General features: G+C 44.9%; 2 protein-coding genes across 6 annotated transcripts in view; one reads left to right on the plus strand and one right to left on the minus strand.

Annotated features, from left to right (window-relative positions):
- The window catches only part of LOC105277690 (peroxisomal leader peptide-processing protease), a 66,849-nt gene that overhangs the window by 24,043 nt on the left and 18,175 nt on the right, over positions 1-24,631 (minus strand). The gene's annotated exons all lie outside the window — the stretch shown is intronic.
- Positions 1-24,631, plus strand: part of LOC105277691 (ion transport peptide-like) — a 49,475-nt gene that overhangs the window by 7,420 nt on the left and 17,424 nt on the right. Inside the window, exon 1 of one of the 4 annotated variants that reach the window (XM_011336260.3) lies at positions 7,930-8,262. The exons of 2 other annotated variants lie outside the window; for them this stretch is intronic. The gene's annotated coding sequence lies outside the window, so the exon portion shown is untranslated. Of the gene's footprint in view, positions 1-7,929; positions 8,263-11,035; positions 11,763-24,631 lie in introns of those variants that run through there. One more of the 4 variants, XM_011336259.3, reaches the window with a different exon arrangement.

Consider the following 24,631-nt stretch of genomic DNA (forward strand, 5'->3'; position numbering starts at 1 on the left):
AAATAACGGCGAGATAGTTCCGCGAGGAACCGCTCTCTCGATCCCCCTCTCGATTTCTATCCCCTTTCCCGTCCTCCTCATGAAATTGTTCCTCCTACGTTCGTAGAAGCGAGCTAGCTTTTCTCGGCATTCGCCATCATCTATCTTCGCCGCCAGACGCGAAAGGTATGATCAAAGAAAAATGTTTAATTTGATTTTTGTTAATTAGCTGCTGGTCCATGCTGAGGTCATTTATCGATTAATTCGTAGGAACGTGCACGTCGCGGCGGTGATTTCCTCCGAACGCGAGCGACGAGTTAATCGAACGCGAGGAATCGCGATGGGGCCGCACGCAGTCTCACGCAGAAACGCTTAATCCGGCCGGCCGGAGAGCGGGCATCTGGCTGATGTATCTTCCTGTTTCCTAGAAGCACGCTGAATCCGAGCTCGCAAGCATTCCCTTCGGGATAAACCATTGATGAATGAATTGCTTGTATCCCGCTCGATTTTCTCGCCGCCTCTCCGTCTCTCCCTGGCGCGCGCGTCTTCCGACTTGCGAGATCATCGTCTATAATGTGTACGCATGAGTCACTTGCCGTATGATAGTTTCCTGCCGATGCTGTTCAACGGCCGCTCACCAGTGCTGCAGCATCCGCTCCCTCATGTTACAAGGTTGGACCCCTTCGATCCAGATTCCTTGACCACGAACGCGCGGTTCACGATGATTCCCCTCGATGCGGCTCACGGCGTCTTTTATGAGAGGAGACATGCGTGCGAGAGAATACCATCAATCGCGGAATTTAACGGGAGGTCGAATTGCGAACGTCGCGACGGATTTTCCTTCGTCAAGAATGTTGCTTGTAGCTGATTGACGATGATACGTCACTACGTGTATGATGTAAAGTCCCTTGTTCCGATCGATTTTAATCGATGTTGCGTTCGCTTCAGTTTACTTTTTTGCACATTGCCACGTAATGCTAAGGAAAAACCCCGATAAGTGTTCAAAGAAAACGTATCAGAAGAGCTTTTATTAATGATTTCGAAATTATTAAAGCCAATTAAAATTAATAATAAAACGATAGTAGGATAAAACCGATAGCATAATCGAGAGACAATTATCTATTTTTAAAGAAAGAGAGAGAGACAATAAGAAAATTTAATAATATTTAAGAAATATGATACCTCTGAAATATAATATGATGCATGCTCTTTTAAAAGGATATAATCTTATCAAGCTTAATACTACCATAGAGATAAGCACAGATTTAGCAGTCACTCGTTGACGTGTGCTCATTCACTGATGCATCCACGTCACGGCACATCTGGCGTATTTACATCCTCGCACATTCAACTCGCTGAAATTCAATCTTCTTGAGCTACCCTCTTTCTCTTTTTATTTTTCTCTCTTTCTGCGGTCAAATAAACAAGCCTTCTTCCTAAAATATCTGCACGCTGAAATATCGATACGCTCCTCTACGACCCGCGATTTCGCATCTGCGGGTCCAGGTCAACTGTCTGGCGCGAAAATGATTCGCGGAAGCTGAGCTTGCGGAGCGTGTAACGTCCCTGTCACGTCGCCCAGCACACATCAGCAGGAGGGTCCGCCATTTAACTGTGTTAAGTGCCCAGTACCTACGCAGGGGCATAGACGGGAGGAGGAGGGTCTGCGACCTAAGCCCGTGTACTCCCCGACGCCAGGACCCTACATGACAACGGATGAGGCCGTGTCAGTGCTCGTCGCGGTCGCCGAGTATCCCCTTCGGATCCGCTTGGACCGCTCGCTTTCGCGAGATCGACGATCGAAACAGATCGAACAGATCGAACGCGTTCATCACGTTCGCTCGCCATTCGGGTCACGTATTTCATGTATTTATCGTTGTATTAAATAGCCGTATGGCGTCAAAGAAGCTGAAGAGACTTTCCTAGGCACTCGAATTCCTGGAAACGCATCGCGCCGTGATCAGCGAAGTGATCGAAGTTCGCGGAACCATCGAAGACTACGCGTCTTCGGGAATTTTCGCATGATACGTTTGTGCGAGGAAGGACCTTTGGATACCCGGACAGTCGTGGGAACTCTCACACGGTCGATGATGCATCGTGTATCTCGGAGTGATTGACGTGGCTACTACTTTCCGGGATCCGCGTTGTTGAAATTTCGAAAAGACGAAAAAGCGGAAGTGCGGAGGCCCCGAGCACCGGCGCAATCGCAAATTTCGAGTTCGCGTGACGATTTTTGGACGTAGGATTGCTGAAATCCCTTTTTACGATTTCTTTTTTTCGTACCACTACCTTTCGTAGAAAGACTAAGCTAGGCTGCAGATTGCACGTGAACGGAGAAATTCACGAAACATTACAGAACGGACGGGAGTGCGCGAGGATATTCGCGTTACGTTTGGCCGCTTGCACATCTTGATTTTTGGCGAACTGAATTCTCTTCGCGCAACGCGATCCGGTTGTTTGTGCGACCGCGAGCGTGGGCTTCGTGGGCGTGAGAAAATCGGCCCGACCGACCGCCGACTGGCACGGATACCGGACATTACAATCCATCAGAGAGCTCGGAGCCGTGCGCGGTCCCCGATGCGAAGGTTCCTTCCTATGCGAACGACTCGACGAGCTACCGTCGAAAGATATCCGGAACAGGCGCGATGACGTCATCCTGAATGCGATCGTGAATTTTTAATATTTATCAAAAATATTGTCAAAAAAAGCAGCATATAGAGATCGATGCCGCGACTATATTGAATTCTAACAAATTCCCGATATCCTGACGGACGCAGGAATCAAGGCACTCAGTCGAATCATTCGATGCGGAGGAGAATAGCATCAGAAAGGATGGAGAACGAGTGCCGACGCGGGTGGTCGATCGCGCAATTTTCCTCCATGGTGGAGAACAATTCGAGGAATATTCTCGCGCGCGGCGAGCCGAGAAGCGAGAACCATCGCCGAAACGTGCGCCTGATTACGTGACTTTTCTCTCCGAAACGATGCGATCCGAGTGGACGAGATTGCAGTGAGTGACTCGAAACGACGATTAGCGCGGAGTGAGAAAATGCACGCCAACACAATTATGCGACCGGAAGCCCTGGGGCTCCAAGTTCACGAGGTCGCTGCGTGAATATCTCAAGAGCGACAACGCCGGTGGACCGGTGCGAGAAAGGGCGGGAAAACAATATCGAGAAAAAGTGAAAGAAGCGGCACGCTGCGAGGGAAGCACCTGGGAATCTGAATTGGGACTTAACTCGGCCTGTTGCACTGAGGAAATTCTTTTTCCCTTGCGCTTTTACAGATTCTTTTACAGTCTCGTGCATCGCTCTCTCGTTCTTCATGATCTCAAGCAAGGTGAGCACGCAGCAAGATTCCGATACAAAATAGTGATTTTGGATTGTATTATGGACATATAGTTGCGATTGAAGAGAGTATTCAATATAAAAGAAGCTGTCGAATGAGAATAATTTCCTTCCTTCTTTTCAGAGGAAGAGAGAGCAATTTTCAATGGAAGTTATATCAAAGGCAACAATATTGTAAAAATTTTAGATACATGGTGACACACGAGACAAAAAAAAAGAAATTTGTAATTAAGAACATTCTTGTAATTTTCATTGATAATTAAATCTTTTCTATTTGAAAAAGTTGCCTGAGATTTTGAAATTCCGACGCTTGTAGCACTTTTTACATCAGTTCTTCATTTAATCTTTATATTTCTTTACATTGTAATTTTTTTATACTTTTATACGTGCAGCATCAGTTTTATCAGATCAAGCGCACTTCATTATAGCATATCGCAGAGTTTATATACTGCAGATCTGCATGACACTTATTTTCTTTCTTATTCGTTATATTTTATTTTGAAATTTTGTCGATCCCAGAACCTTGTTGTGCAGCGCGAGAATAAACCCTACGAGCTCGGGTTAACGCGCCGCAAGAAGGCCTCGCACGAATGAAGGTAGTCGCACGGCCGCGATATTCCTTCCTTATTGCCGTTATTGACGGTGCGTATCTGGCGGAGGAGGAAGTCGGGATATGATCGGATATCTCGCACCCACGATCGACTTGCCGCGCAACATTATCGGGATAATAAATCGGCGGCAACTGAACCGAACCGACCACGATGGCAGAATTATTCATGTCGCGACGAGTCCGCAAGTAGTTCGCATGCATGTCGTTTTGCGTGGAACAAGCTTTAATTTGCTCACGGTATCGCGATTATCCGCCGACCACCCGGAGGTAATGAGAAAATCACCCACGACGAAACTCACTTGCCGCTAATTATGCGTGGCTAACGATACATCGGTTTTCTAATCTCTAATTTGCTTTTTTATTCTAATTTCAGTCTATTCTAGTTTCAGTCGTCTGTGTTTGAATTATTATAAGATGGTCGAGATGCACATGGTGGATGGTGGTTGATTTACGCCTATCTCATTTTGTAGCAGCTTTATTTTAATTCTACTTTCAAGTTTTATTTGACTTACCGCCGCTTAATTAGAGCTTAATTAGAGTCTGAAGGGAACTCCTTGAGACTCTAACTTAGCTTTATTAACTTTATTATAAAATATTATAAAAAATGTTATATAATGACTACAGAATAATGTCGAGTATCGACTCGAAGCGAAACAATAAAAAACGTAGTTCTAAAATATCCACTTTCTACGGTTTAGCTAATCAAGATTTGCGATATGCTGTAGCGGTATCTTCCAGCGAATCGCAGGAAACTTGAAATACAGTTATCCGCTACTTTTTTTCGTCGCAAGGCCGAGCGCGAGGATGAGGCAATCAACGTGTTGATACATCAATCGGTTCCGCGTTCATGGTTTAATACAGGGTGTTCTCTCAATACAGGATGACCCCTCCGTGTCCCCCGAGCTTTCATTATTCTCAAAAACGAAAACAGTGGTTTCGTCGATTGTCTTCTAAATCGATTGTCTCTAAAACGAATCTGCGATTACGTGTCCCATTATTCTATATATCCAATTTATTTCGTAACTAACCGGACGGCTAGCACGATTAGTGTCCGTATATACGTTCATAATCAGAGAAACGATTGCCACGACAAAAAAGTGGACGAATGATCAAGACACATCGACTGTAATTTATCACTAGCGCAAACGTCTTGTGAGACTCATGAGCTCACGGACAGGCTTTTTCCCTTTTCGCAACCTCGTCGCGTTCCGTGGCAATCCACAAGCGCATTGATCTCGATGACACGCGACTTCACTCTTCGTGATTATGAAAAAAAATCTCTTATCATCCTCTTTATTTATCTGTAATGTACGATGACGGTTCGGTAAAATTGCACATGCACGTGGATGAAGATCGTAAGCACGTGTGCGTTACAAATAACCATCATTGATAAACAGCAGTTGTTATTAATTGTTAATAAAAATCGATCTGATCGGATCATTAATATCTTTTTCTTTGCTACAATGTCGATTTTGTCGAACGAATCAAACAAATTGATCGCCTGTCTTGCCTTGATACTCAAAGTCAAGCAGCATGCAAGAACGTTCGTGCATGCAATTCGAATTATTTAGCGACTGAGCATGTTTTTCTCGACTGATTTCTCATTCTGGAATATACTAGATAAATATCTTAATTTTGATCGCGTTTAAAATAGCGATTCTGATTACATTCTTGGGTATTAAGTCGGTCGCTGTAATTTACACGTCAGATTTTACAATCATCACTCTCGGAAATTTATTTTGCACTGTGTCATCGCTCGTAGCTGTCTACATAAAATGGAAATTTCAGCTCTGCTACACTTACCAAGTACAGTATAATTGCGCTTAATTGATTCCTCGGTATTACGCGGTAATTTAAGTGAATCATCTGCGCGAGCGTTTCTCGGCGCCAGATTCGCCACGAGGCGATACATTATGCAACGTCTTATCGTTCGATGTTTGCGAGCAAAAAACAGGAGAAATAATCGCGAAAGCCAATGTGCGTTCGAGTAAACAGGCGATAATTGTTGCGCATAATTGGCCACAGGATGCCATTGGTGCGTCGACGTAGGATCGTCCATCGGCAGATCGGATGCTGGCGAATCTCGCGCGTAGACGGATATTTTCAGTTTTCCAGAAATGCTGAATGTACCCATCGCTTATCTGATTTCACCCGAACATCATTCATCACATTTCAACGGGTAATAACGGAGATCGTGGGACGGATGCTGCATACGAAGCATCCATTGCGTCATCTCAGTAAATAAATTCATCTTCTGTGTTTTCCAGTGAGAAAGAGAGAGAGAAAGACAGGCGCGTTGTGATCGAAAGAAATATCGACGAAGAATCCTCCTTTCTCATTCCTCCAGTGTTCTTTATATATAAAAGATTCGTTCCCCGAACTAAATGACGTTACAATAGATTGACTCTTGAGGCAACTTCGATGAAAGTTTAAGCTATCAAGATTAAAATTGTTCAAGGCAACCGGATATTCGCGGTGCGACCGGCCAAGAAAGGGAAAGAGCCCTTCAGGATCTATCAGTTCCGCGAAATGCGAATAAATGCCGTTTGCGGCACGCTTATAAACGCCTCGTTAAGACAATCGCGAAAGCGACCGACGCAAAAGCCGGCCGGGAAAGTGCTCGGCCGAGTTCGAGTCGTGCGCTCCGCATTATGCACTTGGGCGCGTGGAGCTGTGCGGCAGTCATCGAACAAGCGAGTGAATCCATTTTTTTGCTTAACGTATACGAAATCGATGCAAGAAGAATGATATAAGCTGAATTAAAGGTTTTATTCTATTTAACCAAAATTGCATGGGCAAATATAAGCTAAAACGCGGTTGTCGGCGTATATGTTTTAATCAATCAATTTATAGTAGTACAATATTCGTTATAAATGTTTTGTTGCTGTTTCAAATCCTCTTCAGCGGAGAAAGACTAAAAATTTTTCAATCGCTTCCAATCGCTTCTTTTCTACAATTTCACTAATATAAATTTGTGAAATAATCATTTATACTCTTAATATGTAATTTAATAAGATTTTAATGTACTAAATATATCTGCGAATACTCTGAAATTAAATTTTAATTAAAATTAAACCATTAGATAAAACCAAGACTGGAGTGAAACTTCTGCCAAAATTTAAGAATGTGTGTACCAAAACCATCTGTGCTAAGCATTACTGTATCAGGTAGAAAAGCGTTGTTTCTGGTACTTTACACAGCAGATTGGCCGCACACCAGAGTGTCTTTCATAATAAATGTCCAGCCTCGTCTTATCTCTGCCCGTAGACGTAAAACTCGTTCGTTATGAGCCGCCGTTGGCTGTCGCTCTGTGGTCCGATCTGAAAACTCGTTCTCACACGTCATTTTCCCTTTCAGTTTTACGTCCGCAAACACTTTTATCACACTCTTTCCGCAACACGTTGCTACCGCCGCCGTTGCCGCGAGTTATCGACCTTAAGTCTTAATGAAGATTTATCTCTGGCGGTCTTATCTTGAGCATGCTGTTAAATGAGCCAAAAATAACTGGGGTAATTACGCACGACAGCACGGGATAAATCAAGGTACACTCAGTATTGCGTTCGTGTGAACGTGTGAGCGTACATCGCATCAGATCGAATATTTGAATTTTCATCAGTGAGAGATATTTTCAGAAAGGGACAAAATTGCGCTGGCTAACACGCACACCCATACACGCGTCATTGGGTATTATCGCCTAAGGGTAGCAAAATTTCCCGTGTGTGCGGCTGCGAACGCTTCGGTAACGAAAATTCGCGACAAATACACTAACAAACTTGCGCTACAAAAATACCTTTCCTCGTGTCAATCGAGAGTAAAGATAGGTGAGACAATAATCAACTCCGTTACGTAACTGCATCACGCAATGCGCGTAATCGCCGATGATTTTCCGCGGGGAGACGCTAATGTTCCTCTCTGCCCTCTCGTGTTTATCGGCTCGCGAGTCGGTTGATGATCGACGATTTATTTGTGTTGTGCTCTTTACACCTTGCAGGAGCACGATGCGGACCGCTCGCATAGCAGATTACCATAGATGAAAATGCAAACGCGCTGATTAGACCCACGGACAGAACGATCGCTCTTCTCTCCTCCTCCCTCCCTCGCCGCCTCTGGAATTCTTTTCCTCGCTTCAAGCTCAGGAGAGCAGGAAAAAAACGTTAGAGAGGCCACAGTGTCATTATGTACGGCATTCTTAAGTCATTCAAGTGACTGACACGCACAAGCTTGTCCGCTTGGTTGATGCAACCGCCGGGCGAGTTTACGCGAAGCACCGACGAACAGATCCTCAAATCTTGGGCTTAACCTTGTCGTCCCGAGTCGTACAAATAGGTATCATAAATATTTATTTATTTATTTATTTATTTATTTATTTATTTACAATATATTATATTTAGGAACGAAAGTCTAACTAAAGGTCTATGGTTTCACCGGAACGTGACAGGTAGTCGTCTGTCTATTATGTCTGTACCATTTCTCTTCGCCAAACTTTTCGCCTCGCGTCGTTCGTTAAAAAGTTGCGTCAGGCACCCACAGAGTGAAAGCGTGTCCCGGCGGAGCATTAGGTGTAGCTGTAATCTGGATTTTGACCGCTTAAAAATGGCCAGGATGTAATTTAAAATTTACACGTATCTGCAACCGTGGTACGCGAGCGATTATGACACGTGCGTCCTAGATTGACGACAAGATTTCGCGGACTCAAACGTCGACGCAAGAACGATGGATGATTATTAAATCGGCGAGTTCCCCCGCACACGAGTTCCGCACGCGGAATGACGCGTTTATCTCTTTGTATTAGTATGGATATAATGATTATCATTACGTTTACATGACACAGCTGTTTTACTAAGCTGGAATGTACGATGCGTCAAGACGTCAATTAATTCTCTATCGATAGCTGTGCGATACTTACAATCGACTTATCGGAATCACCGAGAGATCTGAGAAGAGAGCGTAAATAAAACTTTTCTATTTCTTTCTGGTTGCGTTATACAAATTTGCGCGAGTTCCTCGCGAGTCATTCTTCCGCGAGAGTCATCCTTCGCACGATGCAATTATCGTGGCATTACGTCGTTGCATAATGGAATTTCATAACAGCGCCTTAATTGTAGTCCGATTTTTATTACGACTGTAATCTTTACGATCCATAATGTTCCCAGCTGAGTGACTTATTCAAATATGCACGCATTGACGGATAATTTATCGCTTTTTAATCGCTAATTTGTAACGCCATAATTGAAATAAATTTATCGCGGAAACTGCGTGAAAGATACACGTTCATATATAACGAAGTCGAAGATGATAAAAATGTTTGCTGAAAAAGTGGTGTTTGTAATGTTTGTGTTACTCTTTGTGAATATAAATTATATAGCATTGTTTTCAAAAATTCTTATCAAAAAGCACAAAACTTCAGAATACCGGAAGCGTTAAAGCAGAGCTGAAAAAGATAATATAGTTTTCAACAAAATAATAATAACGAAAAAAATAAGCAAATACAAAGTGGCAAGTGTTTTTAGAAATCAGCATGGATGGTGCAAGAATTTGAAATATTTCACGTAATTAACGTGCTGATAAATCTTCGGAATTTCGACAGTATTTAATAGATCTTAAATGTTAGAGCGATATCAATCATTCGAGTTATGATAAGAAACCGCAATACGCAACATTCTTGACAATTTGTTTTATATATCATGAATAATCCTATAAATAGCATCCGGCGCTGTTTTACAGCGTCGTCGGCCTTGGCACATAGAGACTTTTTTACACGTAAAACCAATTTCAACGACATAACACCTTTTCTTACACACAAGTCCTCGATTATGCTGGGGCGAGAATGTTATTTTAGTTTTCAGTCATTGGCCTTGTGAGCATTGCGCCGAGTAAACTTAACAGTACTTTTCACGTTGAATTAAACCATTTCACATTGCATTCCATGATTGTAACGATCAGTTACATTACCACGATTCTAATTTACTCAGGAAACGCAAACAATTAGCACACTTTGCAAATTCTATTTATGTTGATAGAAAGAAATCGTTCAGCGGTACATTATCCTTTATAAATCCGTACAAATAAATAGCAATCTTATACGTTATCTCTATATGGTGCCGCTGTTGCACATCTTGAGATCGAGAAATCCCGATTACACATCTTGGGCATCAATCAAAGATCTTGCACGCGACAAGGATCGCGTTTAGCAGTCTCGGCGGTGATCGTATCGATCTCGAGAAACGAGAGATCGGGAGGCCGTCGAATTTACGATCCAGAAAGAAGTAACCGGCGCTTCCGAGAGGTGCCATCTCGTCTACGCGTGTGCGTAATTTCTCTACGTGCTCTCTCGTTATTCTACGTTACTATACGCTGCAGCTCGCGGCTACTCGCGCTCGCGTAACCGTGTTCTCCAACACGGAGGCCCCGAAGCCTCGGTCTCCGACCCACGTTGAGAGCCGCCGCGAGTTGGTCCCTCTCGTTCCCTCTCTCTCTCTTTTTCTCCATTCCTGTCGATCGCCATCGTATCTATCTTTCTCTCTCTTTCTCTTTGCCTCTCCATCTCTGTCCACACAGCTGGCTAGCAACCCCGTAGGAAAGAAAGAAGAAAAGCCAAGATCGAAAAGGACGCGGGGAGGAACGAGGATGTGCGCGAAAGAAGAAAAGTGAGAGAGAGAGAAAGGGGCAAAAGGAGGGAAGAAGCGCGTGTAATATTGCAGGCGGCAGAACGAGAGAGAAAGATCGAGAGGCACGGGCACATACGTGCATAAAGAGATGAGAGGGCGAAGGAGGAACGACAATCGGGGAATAACACGCGGGGGGTCTCGGCTCTCTGAACGGAGGACGATGGACGGAGGGAGAGTGGACGCAGCGTCGAGGAAGGGTGCGCGTAGGAACGAGAGAGCGAAGGAGCAACAGCGGTGGCGGTGGTGGCGGAGGCAACCGGTGGAGTAACGCGGGGGGAGTCCGAGAACGACGGAGGGGCGATCGACGGGGCGCCGGGCGGGGAGGGGAGGGCACGGAGGTTCAGGGGGAGGTCGGTGGGGGTCTGGCAAGAAGCGCGAGATCCTATTGGTTCGCGGCCGGGCCATATTATAAGCGGCTGCAGTCCGCGCTAGTTAATGTTAGCTCGAGCCTTCACGAGAGACGACGCATCTCTCTTGCCCGCCGTCGCAGCCTCCGCAGCAGTCCCGCTACTACTATATACACGCAACACCTCTATATAACGCCGTATATACCGCGTGAGAGCCATACAACACGTTTACATACGTATACATAGAGAGAGAGAGAAAGAACGGAAGACGTTTACACACGACGGTGTGTAAAAAGAGGAAGAGAAAAGAGAGACGGAGAGAAAAAGACTATCAACCCGCGCAGATAACGCACGTTGATAAGACGCGCCGCCGGCTGCAATCAAAAGGGATCGTCTGACTTTTCACAAAAACCGCGCGCACGCACATATAAACAGCGCGCTCGAATCTCTCGTCACGGAGAAACACGCCGGGCTGCGCTCGCGAGATCCGAGACCAGCGGCCGCCAAGAGAGAAGCAGTTCCGCGTTCGTCGGTCCAGTGTTCGCGTCGCGTTTAGCTTTTGTCGGAGTCGCGTGGTCGACTCTGGTAGGATCGAGAGGGGAAGGACGAGTGCCAAAAAGTGAGCGAAGGGAACGCAAAGGGGATCTTGATCTCGGCGGGCCCAGTGCGAGAAGCAGCGCAGGAAGAGTAAGAAATAAGACGAAGAGGGAGAGACCCAGTTTTCTTGGGACGCATCAGCCAGACGTACGAGAGGAGACCGAAAAGCGTGAGATAGGCCAGGAGGATAGAGAGTGCAAAAGCGAATAACGAAGTAAGTCCCGTTGCATTATTCTTTGTCGAGCCGCATCGCGACGCATGTCGAAATTCGAGAAGCGGTCTCGATGTCGGATCACGTTGTTGTCGCATTTCGATCTTATCAGCGACCTTATCGCCTGACATAGTACTCGTCATTCTTGGCGTTCCGTAAATATTCTCTAGTACTCTATTGTTTGTAAGTTGTACTTTCATGACGAGAGTCAAAACACATTTCAGCAATTTCTAATCGTTTCGTAGATTATTTGTGACGAAACATCACCAGCCGAGTCAATTTCAATACGTTTTCTCCGAAATAACAGATATTTTTCTGTTAAGCAACGCGGAAATCCCTAAATTGTTTTTCTGAACTCTTTCAGAGTTTGTATCTCTGGAAACAAATTAAAAGTTGCAACTAACGAATTCTGGTGTCGGAGAAGTAATCCTGATAACCACGTGGAGAAACATGAGAGATAGGAAATGTGTGTGTGTGTGTGTGAGAGAGAGAGAGAGAGAGAGAGAGAGCAAGATGAAACGAGAGAGATTCGGCGCGCTCGCATTTTCCTGGTCGAATCGAGAACCGAGAACAGTGGAAGCAAACAGGTGGTCGAATAGACGAACAGCGGCGACTCGTGTTGGCACACCGCTTTTCGTAATTTTTACCCGTTAATCCATTCCAGACAGATCTCTGGTGTATAAAAATAAGAAACCTGATTTTTCTGATCTCGAGTGCGCAATTCAAAATTAGTCTTTAATCTCGATAATCCTTCGATCTCAATAATATTATTTTATTATTATTATGTTAACGCCATTATTATGTATTAGCGTTTATTCAAATGTTTCAACAGTACGGAATTGAGGTTCAAACATCTGAATTAAAATTAAGCAACAAAGAGTATTCATTTTTGCACCCCACAGTTTTTTTTTAGATTCAAGTTGTAACGAATTTTAGATTTTACGAACACGTGTTATTTAAGAAAACATTGGGACGTTGTGGGGTATATTTTGATAGAGGAGAAATCGTCTCTCACGATACGCATCGCTTTTACTTAAAATAGCAAGTGCAAGCAATTTGAAGTGTTAAAGAGCGTGATGTTAACCCCTCATGTGCACTTGACCTTTATGCAGTTATGCGATGCTCAAGTGTATTCAAGAGAGCGGCGGACGGCATCTCGGTGTTTTATTCCTGTCTGGTGTAGTCTTATTTGACCCAACACATCATTCGTAACGAAATCCGCCTTGCGCTTTATGACCGCGACATTGTTTGCACATTAAATTCTTTTTATCTTCCGCTTTTTTTTCCTCTTTCATTAATGGGGAGTTAAGCTGGTATAGGTGGCTGCTCCTTTGATGCGTCTGTTTTTGCGGGATAACACTGATAGCGATACTCGTTAAGCTCTATGATAAAGAAGCGGCAACATCTCCGCATGTCGTGACATTTACAACATCTTTCATTGGAGAGCTTGGATAATAAAAGTGCAGTTGAGATTTGACTTTAAAACTCAAATCATTATACAGCAGCTATCTCACCATAAAATAATGTTCAATTATAAAAACTGTGTAATTCCAGAGATATCTTATTATTTTTTCATTATTTGTTCGTGTTAATAAAATAATATATCGCGACGTGTGTGTCGGATACCAAGTAACGATCTTGCTGCTACGCTTTCGAGTTCAAAGGTTTCATTCAAGTGCTCTTGCAGCATCCGCTCTCATTCTTCCAGAAAACTCCGAGCGCACGCAGACTTCTGATACAACGCGCATCTGATACACAATATTTTAACAATACTTTGATTTATCAATGCAAATCAAATCAATATCGTTATATCTTATAATCTATATTGGTAGAACAAGTATATTATTCTCTCCGTTATTTAAAAAACCTATAATAATAATAAAGCGTGGTACAAGGATTCTCAAAGCTATTTAAAAAAGTAAGTGCGGTAAAATCCCGCAACACTTACACATAAATTTCCCTTTTGTCCTAACTAAGTAAATCAACATAAAAATAAGACTGCAAGAATTGAAAGCATGATCGTGATCGACTATTTAATAAAATTTTACTCCAATCACTCAGATTATTGCTCTCGATCCGAGTTGACTCTGCACTCTCAATCAAGTCAAAGCTTATGACTAAAGGATAAGAAAACGAATAGCCTTTAACAATAGTATTTCTAAACACAATAAGACCAATTAATTAATTCCATCGACGAATTTTTCTCTTTTGCGGTCAATAGTGGAACGCAAACAGAACTTTCTTTCTTCTTTTCACCGGGGCCAGGTAAAAGGAGAAGGAAGAAAAAGGCGAAAGCGACACGCAGCGCGCCTAGGTGACCGACCATGGACCGCGGCTAAGACACGCTAGCGCGACGCACGCACGTATGCATGCATGCGTGCAGACACGCACGGCGGCCTCCTTGCTCGTTTTCAGTCACTCGTTCTCCTTGTCCTTCTATCGCGGCCCACGCGCGCTCCTCGCCGCCGGGAGAGGACGAGACCGCGCTTTTTCTGCATCCGCGGCGGATCGATCTCGTCGAGTTGGGTCCCCGAAGGCCCCCGCGATCAAAATCGAGACCGACCACGTCGTCGCCCACCCACGTACGTGCGGCCCGGGAGAGTGGTATCTCTCTTACTACCGCCATAAAGGAAGAGAGAAGCAGCCAGAGAGGATCGGAGGGAACGCGCGCGAACGCCGTGGGAAATTTTAGAATCGCCTCGGAGCCCCGTTGCGTCATGATCCTTTCGCGCGCTGGATAAGAGGCTCGTTCACACTCCCGATCGACGCTCCATGCGTGCGTGGGACCGCCGATTCCTACGGTATCGTTTACATATGCACGCGGATAGATAAAGGGAAGTTAGGGCTGTTTATTTTCAAGGCGGAATAGAGCGATGTTTAGTTTAAGGTAAGGGCGCTTTAAGCAAAATTGTCGTTCATCATCTTAAATCGATCCTATTGGATTGTGCAAAACGTATGAAATTGAATAAATGAGTGATAATGCCTGAAAATTTAGTTCAACTAATGATATTCTTGCAGATTAATCAACAATAGGTTTGAAAAGTACATTATTTAATTAAAATCAGGATACATCATCTGATATTTATATACAGGGTGTCCCGGGTTTTAACCGACAAACTGCGGGAGCATATTCTACTAGTGGAAATAAGAAAAAATTCTTATATCGAGTTTGCTTAGAAATGCTTTATTACAAAGTTATAAACCAATATTGAAAAGAAATATGAGATAAGAAGTAACAACGGAACATAGTGTAGAATTTGCAAGGTCGAAGATGTTTATGTTACGTGTATTCACATGTATTCATGTTCACTATGTTCAAACGATTCAGTATGATTGTTACTTTCACAAGAGTAGCTGTTAGATTTCAATCGTCGTGTCAACTAGCAATTACTATCAGAATGCCAAAAGTGTTTTCAAATGAGGAATACACCGATATTCATTTCGTGTACGGATTCTGTGACGGAAATGCACGAGCTGCCGTACGAGAGTATCAACGTAGATTTCCTAACAGGAGAGTACCAGATAGATTTAAAACAACGAATTACTAATTCAGTTACTGAGATGCAACAAAATTTTCAGGAATGTCGTACTGTAACAAATTCTGTACTACGTCGATGTCTAGCTTGTATCGATGTGCAAGGACAACATTTTGAAATGCGTCACTAAATCATTACGTAGATAATTTTTATTTTTGTGAAAAAATCCGTTGTTACTTATCTGATATTTCTTTTCAATATTGGTTTATAACTTTATAATAAAGCATTTCTAAGCAAACTCGATATAAGAATTTTTTCTTATTTCCACTAGTAGAATATGCTCCCGCAGTTTGTCGATTAAAACCCGGGACACCCTGTAGATATATAATGCTAAATCGTATTATTTCTTAATATATTTAGCACTATTTTCAATAAGATGATCGGTCTATTCCATAGCGAATTCCATAGAGAATTTGCGCGGTCAAACGCATGCGATAGATCTGGCTGCATCTGCAGCCGAAGCCCGTAGCAAGAAAGGCAGGAAGCACGGAGAACGCGTCGAGAAGACCGAGGAAGAAGATGCGGCGAAACGGTGAAAGGGAAGGGCGTGTGTTATGGGGTCTATCTTTAGAGTTCATTCAGAGAATCTTTTGCTCTCGCACAGCCGGGCGAGGACCAACGTGAGTCGACATCACGCACACGTGTAAAGCACATGCATGTATATACGTTTGCGCGCGTGTTTCGTCTCCTTCGGTGTATAGCGAGCGCTCGTTAAACGCGGCCTAAATGCAGCGAGGCGTCCTGGCGCTTTAACAGGTGTGGAGAATTCAAGTTCCCATCGTGACGGATTCTGATCTGACACGGCTATTTAAACATTTTAAACCGATCGTGAGGACCGATCGTTTTCACCTTTTACATTCAAGGGAAAAATTATTAATTTCCGTCTTTATTATAATACTACAGATACTGAAAAATTGTTTATTCTTAGTAAGACCTTTACTAAGAGTTTGTTTGATCATTGATCAATTTGTTAAGAGATTTGCAGAAGGCATATGTTTGTCGTGATAACTAATACGCGTAAGATTTTGCGTCTGGCGAATTTTCAGATTTAAGTTTATAAATATTTGTCAACTAGGTGACTAATTTTTATTTGTCATGTGTTCACTTATCTTCCATTATTTCGTTTTTTGGATGCGTTGAAGATTATAGAAAATACGAGGAGGACCGATTCCCGATTAGCGTCCGCATTACGCGACTTCCTGTGCATAATTCCCGACTTTGCGTATGATAATCTTGCGATTCGCTTTTCGAGACATGTATAAATCTCGTGTGGAGAAGGCGAGAGGGGGAGAGAGAGAGAGAGAGAGAGAGAGAGAGAGCAGAGCAGAAGACACGATAGGATACCTGTGGCATGCTTTCTGTCAAAGTTGTTTTACGCTTTCTCACTATAGAACATTGTAATGGCGGCAATTCTCAGAGGCGATGGAGCTTTTGAAAAGAACTTTTGGAAACGGATAACGGCGGGTTGACACCTCTGTGCAAAAGTGGAAATATATAATGCATGCATGATTTACGAGCTATTTTGGGAAAGAATTGGTCAGAGGAAACAAAAATGATGAAGTTGCACATTTTCCGGAAGATACGATTGTGGACCTGAGACGTCTAACGGGTCCTTTCCTAGACATCCATCAATAAAAAAAAAGAAGAATGAGCGATTGTTTTACTGTTCCGTGATCTTTGCCGCGTTTAACCAAACAATTGTGGTGACATGGAATTTCTCCATGCCTGAGACGATATGTCTGCTTTAATGAAAAAGATTTATCATTTGCTAATGACATTCATTTAACGTTTGATTCGTACGGAATATTGGAGTCCATGTACAAGATCGTATTCCGAATGAATCACTTTCTATCGCAAATTCACAGGTCAGATGACTAAAAACCTGCTGACATTTATTGCAAATTTAACATATCGCGGCCTCACATCGTCTAGCCTCTCGTAATTCATCGTTCAAGAACTTGCGTCTCCGATGCGAGGCACGGACGAGCCAGTCCACGGACGATACTGTAAATATCCGCGAGCCGTATACGAAGCGGAGTCTTGTGATCGATCAAGTCCGCGAGCGCGGCCGGACAGGCAGGCAGAAAGAGAAAGAGAGACGGACAGAAAAGTTTCATCATTTCCGCGGCCGGAGGCCGCTCGCCGCTTCATCGAACGCTGACATTTCTTCAGGGAGATCCGCAAATATCGCGGCGTCCTTTACTTAGCACGCATCGGCGTCGCGCTCGCCGCCTGCTATTTAAAGAGAACGGAATGCGTTTACCGCAGCGCGCGCCGTTTCGCAGTTTGCTTTACGAGTCGAGCCGCGAGCAAGCGAGCGAGAATTGCATTAACGCCGCGCTCGATGCTCGCTGCCACTCGAGGGAGATTCTCGGTAAGGAGCTGCGCTCTCGTCTCCGGAGTGTTTAGGCATCGGAGGACCTCTCGGCGCGCGGTGTTATTGACCCCCGTGTGAAAATCGCGGCGGAACGTAATCGAGACACACGCGCGTCCTGAGTTATCGTTTCCGATAGATTAGATGAAGTGTAATCATTGGAGTCGTATATCACGTCGCGCGGCAGCTGGGGGCGACGAGATGTTCTATTAAAATCCACCCAGTGATTATGTCTTGTATGCCATCAAGTGATTCCACGTACGGCCTCGGCATTGAACGTTCAGTCATAGAATTGTAATCTATGTGTGAATTAAAAACAGATCTTGATATAAAACTATAAGACAATTTATTTTTTAATCTATACTAAAACTCTTTTAATTAATTATCTGATTAGATCAGTTTTGTAAATCACCGAGGTGTGTGTACGTACATTTATTACTAAATTAAATACCGATATCTCTCGAGCAAATTTATTAATTCTCACGCCGTTCGTATGCGAATTGCAGAATCACACGATGCTACGATCATTAATCGTCGGTCGTGCGCGGATCTCCATTTCGAAAACAGGAAACGGGACCTACCGCAGCCGTATTCTCGTTCTCGCGTTCCGTTACGATCAATTATTTATCTTGAATCGTGATTTATCCGTTTCAAGCTTTCTCGGGGAGCGCCTCGATTCGCGCGGCCATTCGACCGGGCGTAAATTACACGTCGTGGAAGACACGCGGGAGCACGCGTGATCTCACGTCCGTCCTCTACGCACGAGCGAGCTCGATCGCTTGGATCGATCGCTTTTACCTCCGCTCGGATTACCCTCACGATGCGGATCTATTCTCGGATCCCGACAATTTGCATCTTAAAAATTACTGTCCAAAAGATTACGTTGAATGAAAATAAACACGGAGATTCTTTTCGAGATTTCAGGGATTGTTGGTATATTATATGCGAGGCCTCGATGGTGTTAGCGATCAAGGGACATCGACTAGTTCGCGTACGTCAGCACCGAAGTCGATTCTCAAACTCGAGCGGGACTTCGACCAGCTGGCCTCCGATAGGCGGCAAAAAGCGCAAAAAGAAGCGGGCAAAAAGAGAGAAATCGACCTCTCCTCTTAAGCATGTCAAATGACGCTGAACGTCCAACGAACGCCACTCACTTGACGTCTCTCTAGCCTCGCTCAGTCGTCTCGCATCCATTCAAAACGTCCCCGCATAAACTCGCGTATATCAATGCGTGGATAATTAATCGCAGAAACGCCGTCGCTGCTTCTTTTAACCGTCAATCACCGGGACAAAAATATCCTGGTGTAATCAGTAAGTCTCGTATTTCGTCTGTAAATAGATCAACGATTCCATTGCACTCCCAATCTTTCTCCATTATCAAGACGTTTTAATTACCGGGAAATACTCGTCGCGCGAAATAATAACGATAACGAAAAATCGACGCGATACTGAATCTTCTATTGTTATCCGAATCGCTGATATACCTCTCTATCATAAAAATTTATTATTTATTGCAACGAGAGACAAGGCAATGCACCGACAAGGTAACGCGGGATTTAAATCGCACGGATCGATCGAGAAATCGGAGCGAAAGGGATAGAGATACTCCCTTCGGGGAGAAACCGAGCCGACGGCGGTGCAGTCGCGCGCGCGGGCGCGCGAGAGATCCGGTACCACGAGTGCAGGCAGTACGAAGCGAGAGGAGGCGAAAGACGGAGAAAGGCTACGGTTTCTCGTAATGCGAACCGTAGGACGCCAAGCTGTCTGCCGGGACACCGGTATACCCCACTACTTCGACCGCCGCCGTCGCCGCGCCAAGTGGTAGCGGCGAGTGGTGGATGCCGCAGAGGACGCGGTCCCTCTCGCGCGGAGGGGACCGTCTCGTGCGTTCCTCTCGTTGAACCGTTCTGCTGCCATCTAGACACCGTCTTCGTGGACTAAGTTCTCTACAGAGTACTCCATGCAAACGTGAAAAACGAACGCAAAATATTTTAGAAAGGAATTTTCTTCATTTTTAAGACACCGATGAAGACCGAGATGAAGAGTAGAGTACATAATCCATGTTGTCTCGGCTGCTGGTCTGTTTCCAACTTTGCTTTTGATGAGATGTGTTTTGACGGTGGGTTCTTGTTTTTAGCTTGAATTCTGTCTTTTCCTCAAGCTGAATAGAAATTTTCGTTAAGTCCGCTTGAAATCAGACTGTGACGGACGGGATATCTCCATTCTCCTGGAAATAGCAGTTCAATAGCTCTTCAAATAGCAGTTCTTCTCTCTCACGCCGTGGAACCTCTCGCGGATATATCTTCGCGTGCCTTGACGGATTTAGGTGAATCTACACCAAGAATTTCTCTTTTCCTCTCTTCCCCGAACACCTAATGACGGTATTAACGTAACCGCAAAGTATGTCAATGTAGCATGCAGCTACCTCGAGCCATCATTTTACCGCGTTCGTCTATCCACGAGGATCATTCGCGCTGAATTGCAGCGGCGTCCCCTAAAAACTGGCCAAAGAAGCTTCGCGCCCGGAACGCTCATGCGATCCGGGTTTCCACGTAAGAGAATGTGTTCCCGCTTGATGCCATCTCATCGAGAGATAGCGATGCAACACTGTGCAACGTGTGTACGTATCATACGCAACGAACGGAATGAGAAAGAATCGTTACGGCCGACACAGCCGGTTCTGCCCTATATACGCGAGATAGTACTTGCGTTCTTTAATCCTTCTTTCGAAGCTGTGTCTGCTACCACGAAACTGCGGCGATTCTAGCAATCGAATCGGTCGTCTCACAAAAGCGCGTTATTCCAAGATCCCACTTTCCAGAGTAGCATAAGAGTTGCACGTGCGCAAAAAGAAGAAGAAGAAAAGCAACCACGTATGGGCACGATCGATATCTCTGGAATAAGATCCTTTCTAAACTGTTAAACTGACTCGATTGTCTTTCTTTCTCGCTGGATTGAGAGTACATTTCGGATCATGTATTCGAAAGTTACGGTATCGCATCAATTTATCACCATTGTTCTCTCAAGCGACGCGCTCCCAATAGTACGTCGACGAACGCGGCGCGGGGATATCGTTACCGCGATAAGAACGCGATTCCTCGCGAATTCCAACGCAGCAACGGGGTTAACGCTTCCCTCGAGGCTGATGCGGCCAGCCTAGGCACTCTCCGGGGACCGTGTACATAAATCGCGTGGATCCCTCGGTCCTTCTCTCCGCCGCGTCCGTCGCTCGCCACGCATTTCTCGATGCATTCACGCCGCGTGCACGGCCCGCAGAGAGACAGAAGACTCTCTGTTGCCGATGCGCGCGGTGCATGCCCGATCTGGAACCCGCGAGAGTTCGATGGTAGAAAGTCTTGCCTTGGAGACTGCTCAAGTACAGGGTGGCGGGCGCGAGAGAGCAGCCCGGCCTTGTCGGCGAGAATTTTATTAACGATAAAAGCAACAGATGCCGTATTACGTTTATGGAGAGCCGTTTCGTCAGTTTATCGCGCTGTTAAAGAATGTCACTTGCTCGTGCGTGACTATTTTACAAATCACTAACTGTATTTTTTCTCTGCTCGCTACAGTGGATGTTTAATAAGTAGAAAAAAACATAAATTATTAAATAATTATCATCCTATTCAGATTTTTAATTCGATAGTAATAAATAAAACTTCAATTCATAATTATTATCTGGCAATCATCTGCTTATCTGCTAATTTTTATCTTGGTTATTTTTAGCTTATTTAAATCTTTTTATGTCAGATTTTCAACAATTCCCATGCGACTTCGATGAATCAATTTTACGGACGATTTATGAGTTTGCGCATGAAAACTGGACTTCGCCCGGTGGCGGACGATTGCGTCGCGAAGTTCGTTGCACCTGGTAAAAGTGCGGGAGAAGGATCGGAAAGGGAGGATAGGAAAGTACACGCGGCGTACCGGGGGGATGACGCGGAAGATCTTTCGTCAGACACCTTTCTAATTGCGAGTCTAATCGTGTGGTCGCTGCGCAACCTGGTCGATCGCCACAATGTACAACGTTTTCGACGATGTTTCGCTTATTACGCACCGCCGTGGAGGTTCTCGATGAAGGCTGGAGGTTCGTTGCACCCGTTCGCGCGCGCTGCGCCCGTTCGAGAGACAGCGTGTGCGAGAGACAACGCACCGTTTTGTGCGAGTTGCGAAATCGTTCGTTCTTCCTATCGCGACCATGTCGTGACAATGTAAATCGCGATCGAATAATTATTTAGAAAGAATATCAACCCTTATCACTTTTTCCATTCTTACGTGAACGGAAGTTGAAAATTTCTTGACTATCTAATTTGCGTGTTCGGATATGTGGCTACTGAATTAGCGCCTCTGCCTTCTTGTTTACTTTCATCAAAGGAAAAGATGAATAGAATCTTTATCTTCAACAAGCAGTGAAATAAATTCGACTTTAATGCAACTACACAAGAGTCTTCTATCATCAAATCACAGAATATTGACGGCAATTTGCAAACATGTTATTCTATTTCGAGACATTCGTATGCGGAAACAGATCAGCTAAAGTAAAAACAAAGTCGAGTAGTGTATACCCGTTAACGATATCTCGACTGTTGCAAATTGTGGCAGCGGTTTTCAGCCGCTGCAGCTGGCGTGCGGCCTCCAGCTCTCGCCGAGAGAACAATATTCATTTTCGGATCTTCCGTCTTCTCGGATCTCATGCGCGCCTGCATTTCGCGCTTGCGACGAAGAAGCGGAGAAGATCCCGACCGGTACAAAGGAGAGAAAACGGAGATCCGAGCAAGGATGCGGATGCGAGTGCTTCGGTCGGTGATGACGGGTGTAGTAAAGCGATCAGCGGATCTGCAACAGCGCGTGGTAGCCGCAGGAAGGGCGCGAGCGCGCGCACAGGGGCCGCGGCACACCTGTTGAGCATTCCTTCACGAATGCACGCGCGTGTGAGCCCACCGTCGCAGCTACGTGCGTCACACACGTCGCTCGTGTACGCGCGCACGCGGCCCACAGGTGTGCTCATTAATTCCATTGCACTGCCCGGTGCTACGCGCGCGCGCGACTGAGAATGGAGGTCCGCGCCGATCGCGCGCGAAGAAAATAAAAACGACGGGATAAGATCGAAGATCGATACCGGCTGATAGGCGCGCAGGCTGGAACGCGAAGGGATTTTATCTCTCGCCTCCGTAGTCACGAAGTACGAGATGTAACGTAAATGGTACTCTCAAAGCAAGAATAAGAACAGTTCGCTTCAAGAAGTAATGAAGAGAAAAGCGCCTTTGTTACACGATGCTTTGAATTATCGCATGTGACGTAATATTTAGAAAGGAAAGAACTTGAGCAGTTATTGTTAAATCGAGAGTCGCTAAACAAACCGGTAGCTTCGCGGAAAAAAGGGGTTTGGTATTCAGAAAAAATGATAAATCGTCAACACGTGTGACGTTTGATTTATATTATAGTTGAAGTAAAAAAAGATCGAGTATGGCGCTCGTTAATTATCGGGCATGAAATTACGACCGCGAGGTCCGCGCGGTCAGCAATTAATTGAGATATCGGCATCGGATAAAGGCGACCATTTGAATTGATAATGTTGCTGCATGCTCGGAGACTCGGTCATGTCCCGATCGCCCCGACCGCGAGAAATATGGTTATTGACTTGACATGTGATCGACGTTTAGTGGATAGCTATTGTGCGCTCACGAGTGCAAATGTATTTCATGGTGCGCACGCGAGCTTTCTACGGCGCTATCCGACCGTCTTTTACGACTTGGCTGCCGATCGCTGGTTTGTTCTACTAGGCTACCGCGTCTGACAAATCGGCTATATAAATGACGGGAGATGAAAGAAGTTAATTATCCCTAGTTCGTACACGTTATACAATTATTATGCTACGAAAATTTTCGATACGCGCGATAGACACCATGGTGGACGGATGACCGTGCACGGATCATAGGTACCTACGTGCGTGTGCTAATATTTGCGCAATGGCCTTAATGCGCGCAACGGCGGCGTCTCCACTTGCCAACCTTGAATCACTTTTAACAATAAAGTCATGCAGGGACGAACGCGAAGCTCTCGCCTCATTAGGCGCGATGCTCGATGGGCGATGTGAATTTTAATTAGCGGAAGTTCAGTAACGCTCATTATTACATTTCTATGTTCCAATTTTAGGTCTTTAGAGAGACAAACAGAGTATCAAGTAATCAACACTGTTTAAAATTCATCTTTGATGCGACTGATTGATTTTATTATTAATTTACAAAATATTTACATCAATTTGCTCGTTAGTGCACTAAATGCGCGGTATCACTCTTTCTAACATTTTGTTTTATTTTTCAGACATTCTTGTCTGTGTACTCTTTCTTTTATATTTTTCGTGCGTTAGGTGTCTTTCTTCTCGGCAAGACTGATTTGCGTCTCAACTGCTGGGACGCAAGATGGACTCGGTATCAGGAGGTAACATCATCGTCAGCTAATTACAGACGCACATGGCGCAAAGGAGCCGGAGGCGGCCGGGAGATAAATCGATTCTCCGTCGGAGATCTCCAACGATCTCCCGCGAGAAGCCAAGGCGCTCGCGAGTGTGCCTCTCTCGTGAAAAATTCCGCGTCCGATTTAATGGGCCGCCGAGCGTCAAGTCGAACGGAATTGCTTAGCATTTAATCATCGTGCGCGCTAAAGTCCGCATAGGCCAATAGAACCGTCCTTATATAATTATCGCGAGCGCGATTGACGTCATCGATTCTACCACCGTGCCTGGTGCCGCCTGCTCTCGCATGGTGGCGAACGACAAAGTGATTCGTCTTTCCTGCCCCCCGGGACTCGTTTCCACGAAAATAATTGCCGATGGCCTCGATGAGATTATTCCTCCGGTTCCCTCTGGATGTCACCGCCAGGATGTCGGGCCAGGTCCATCGAATTCTCTTCTTTGTCGGACACGGTTTTCTACACAGCGAGTGTACGATCTGACCTCTCGATCT

The sequence above is a fragment of the Ooceraea biroi genome, chromosome 7, assembly GCF_003672135.1.
Source record: "Ooceraea biroi isolate clonal line C1 chromosome 7, Obir_v5.4, whole genome shotgun sequence".
Taxonomy (NCBI): Eukaryota; Metazoa; Arthropoda; class Insecta; order Hymenoptera; family Formicidae; genus Ooceraea; species Ooceraea biroi.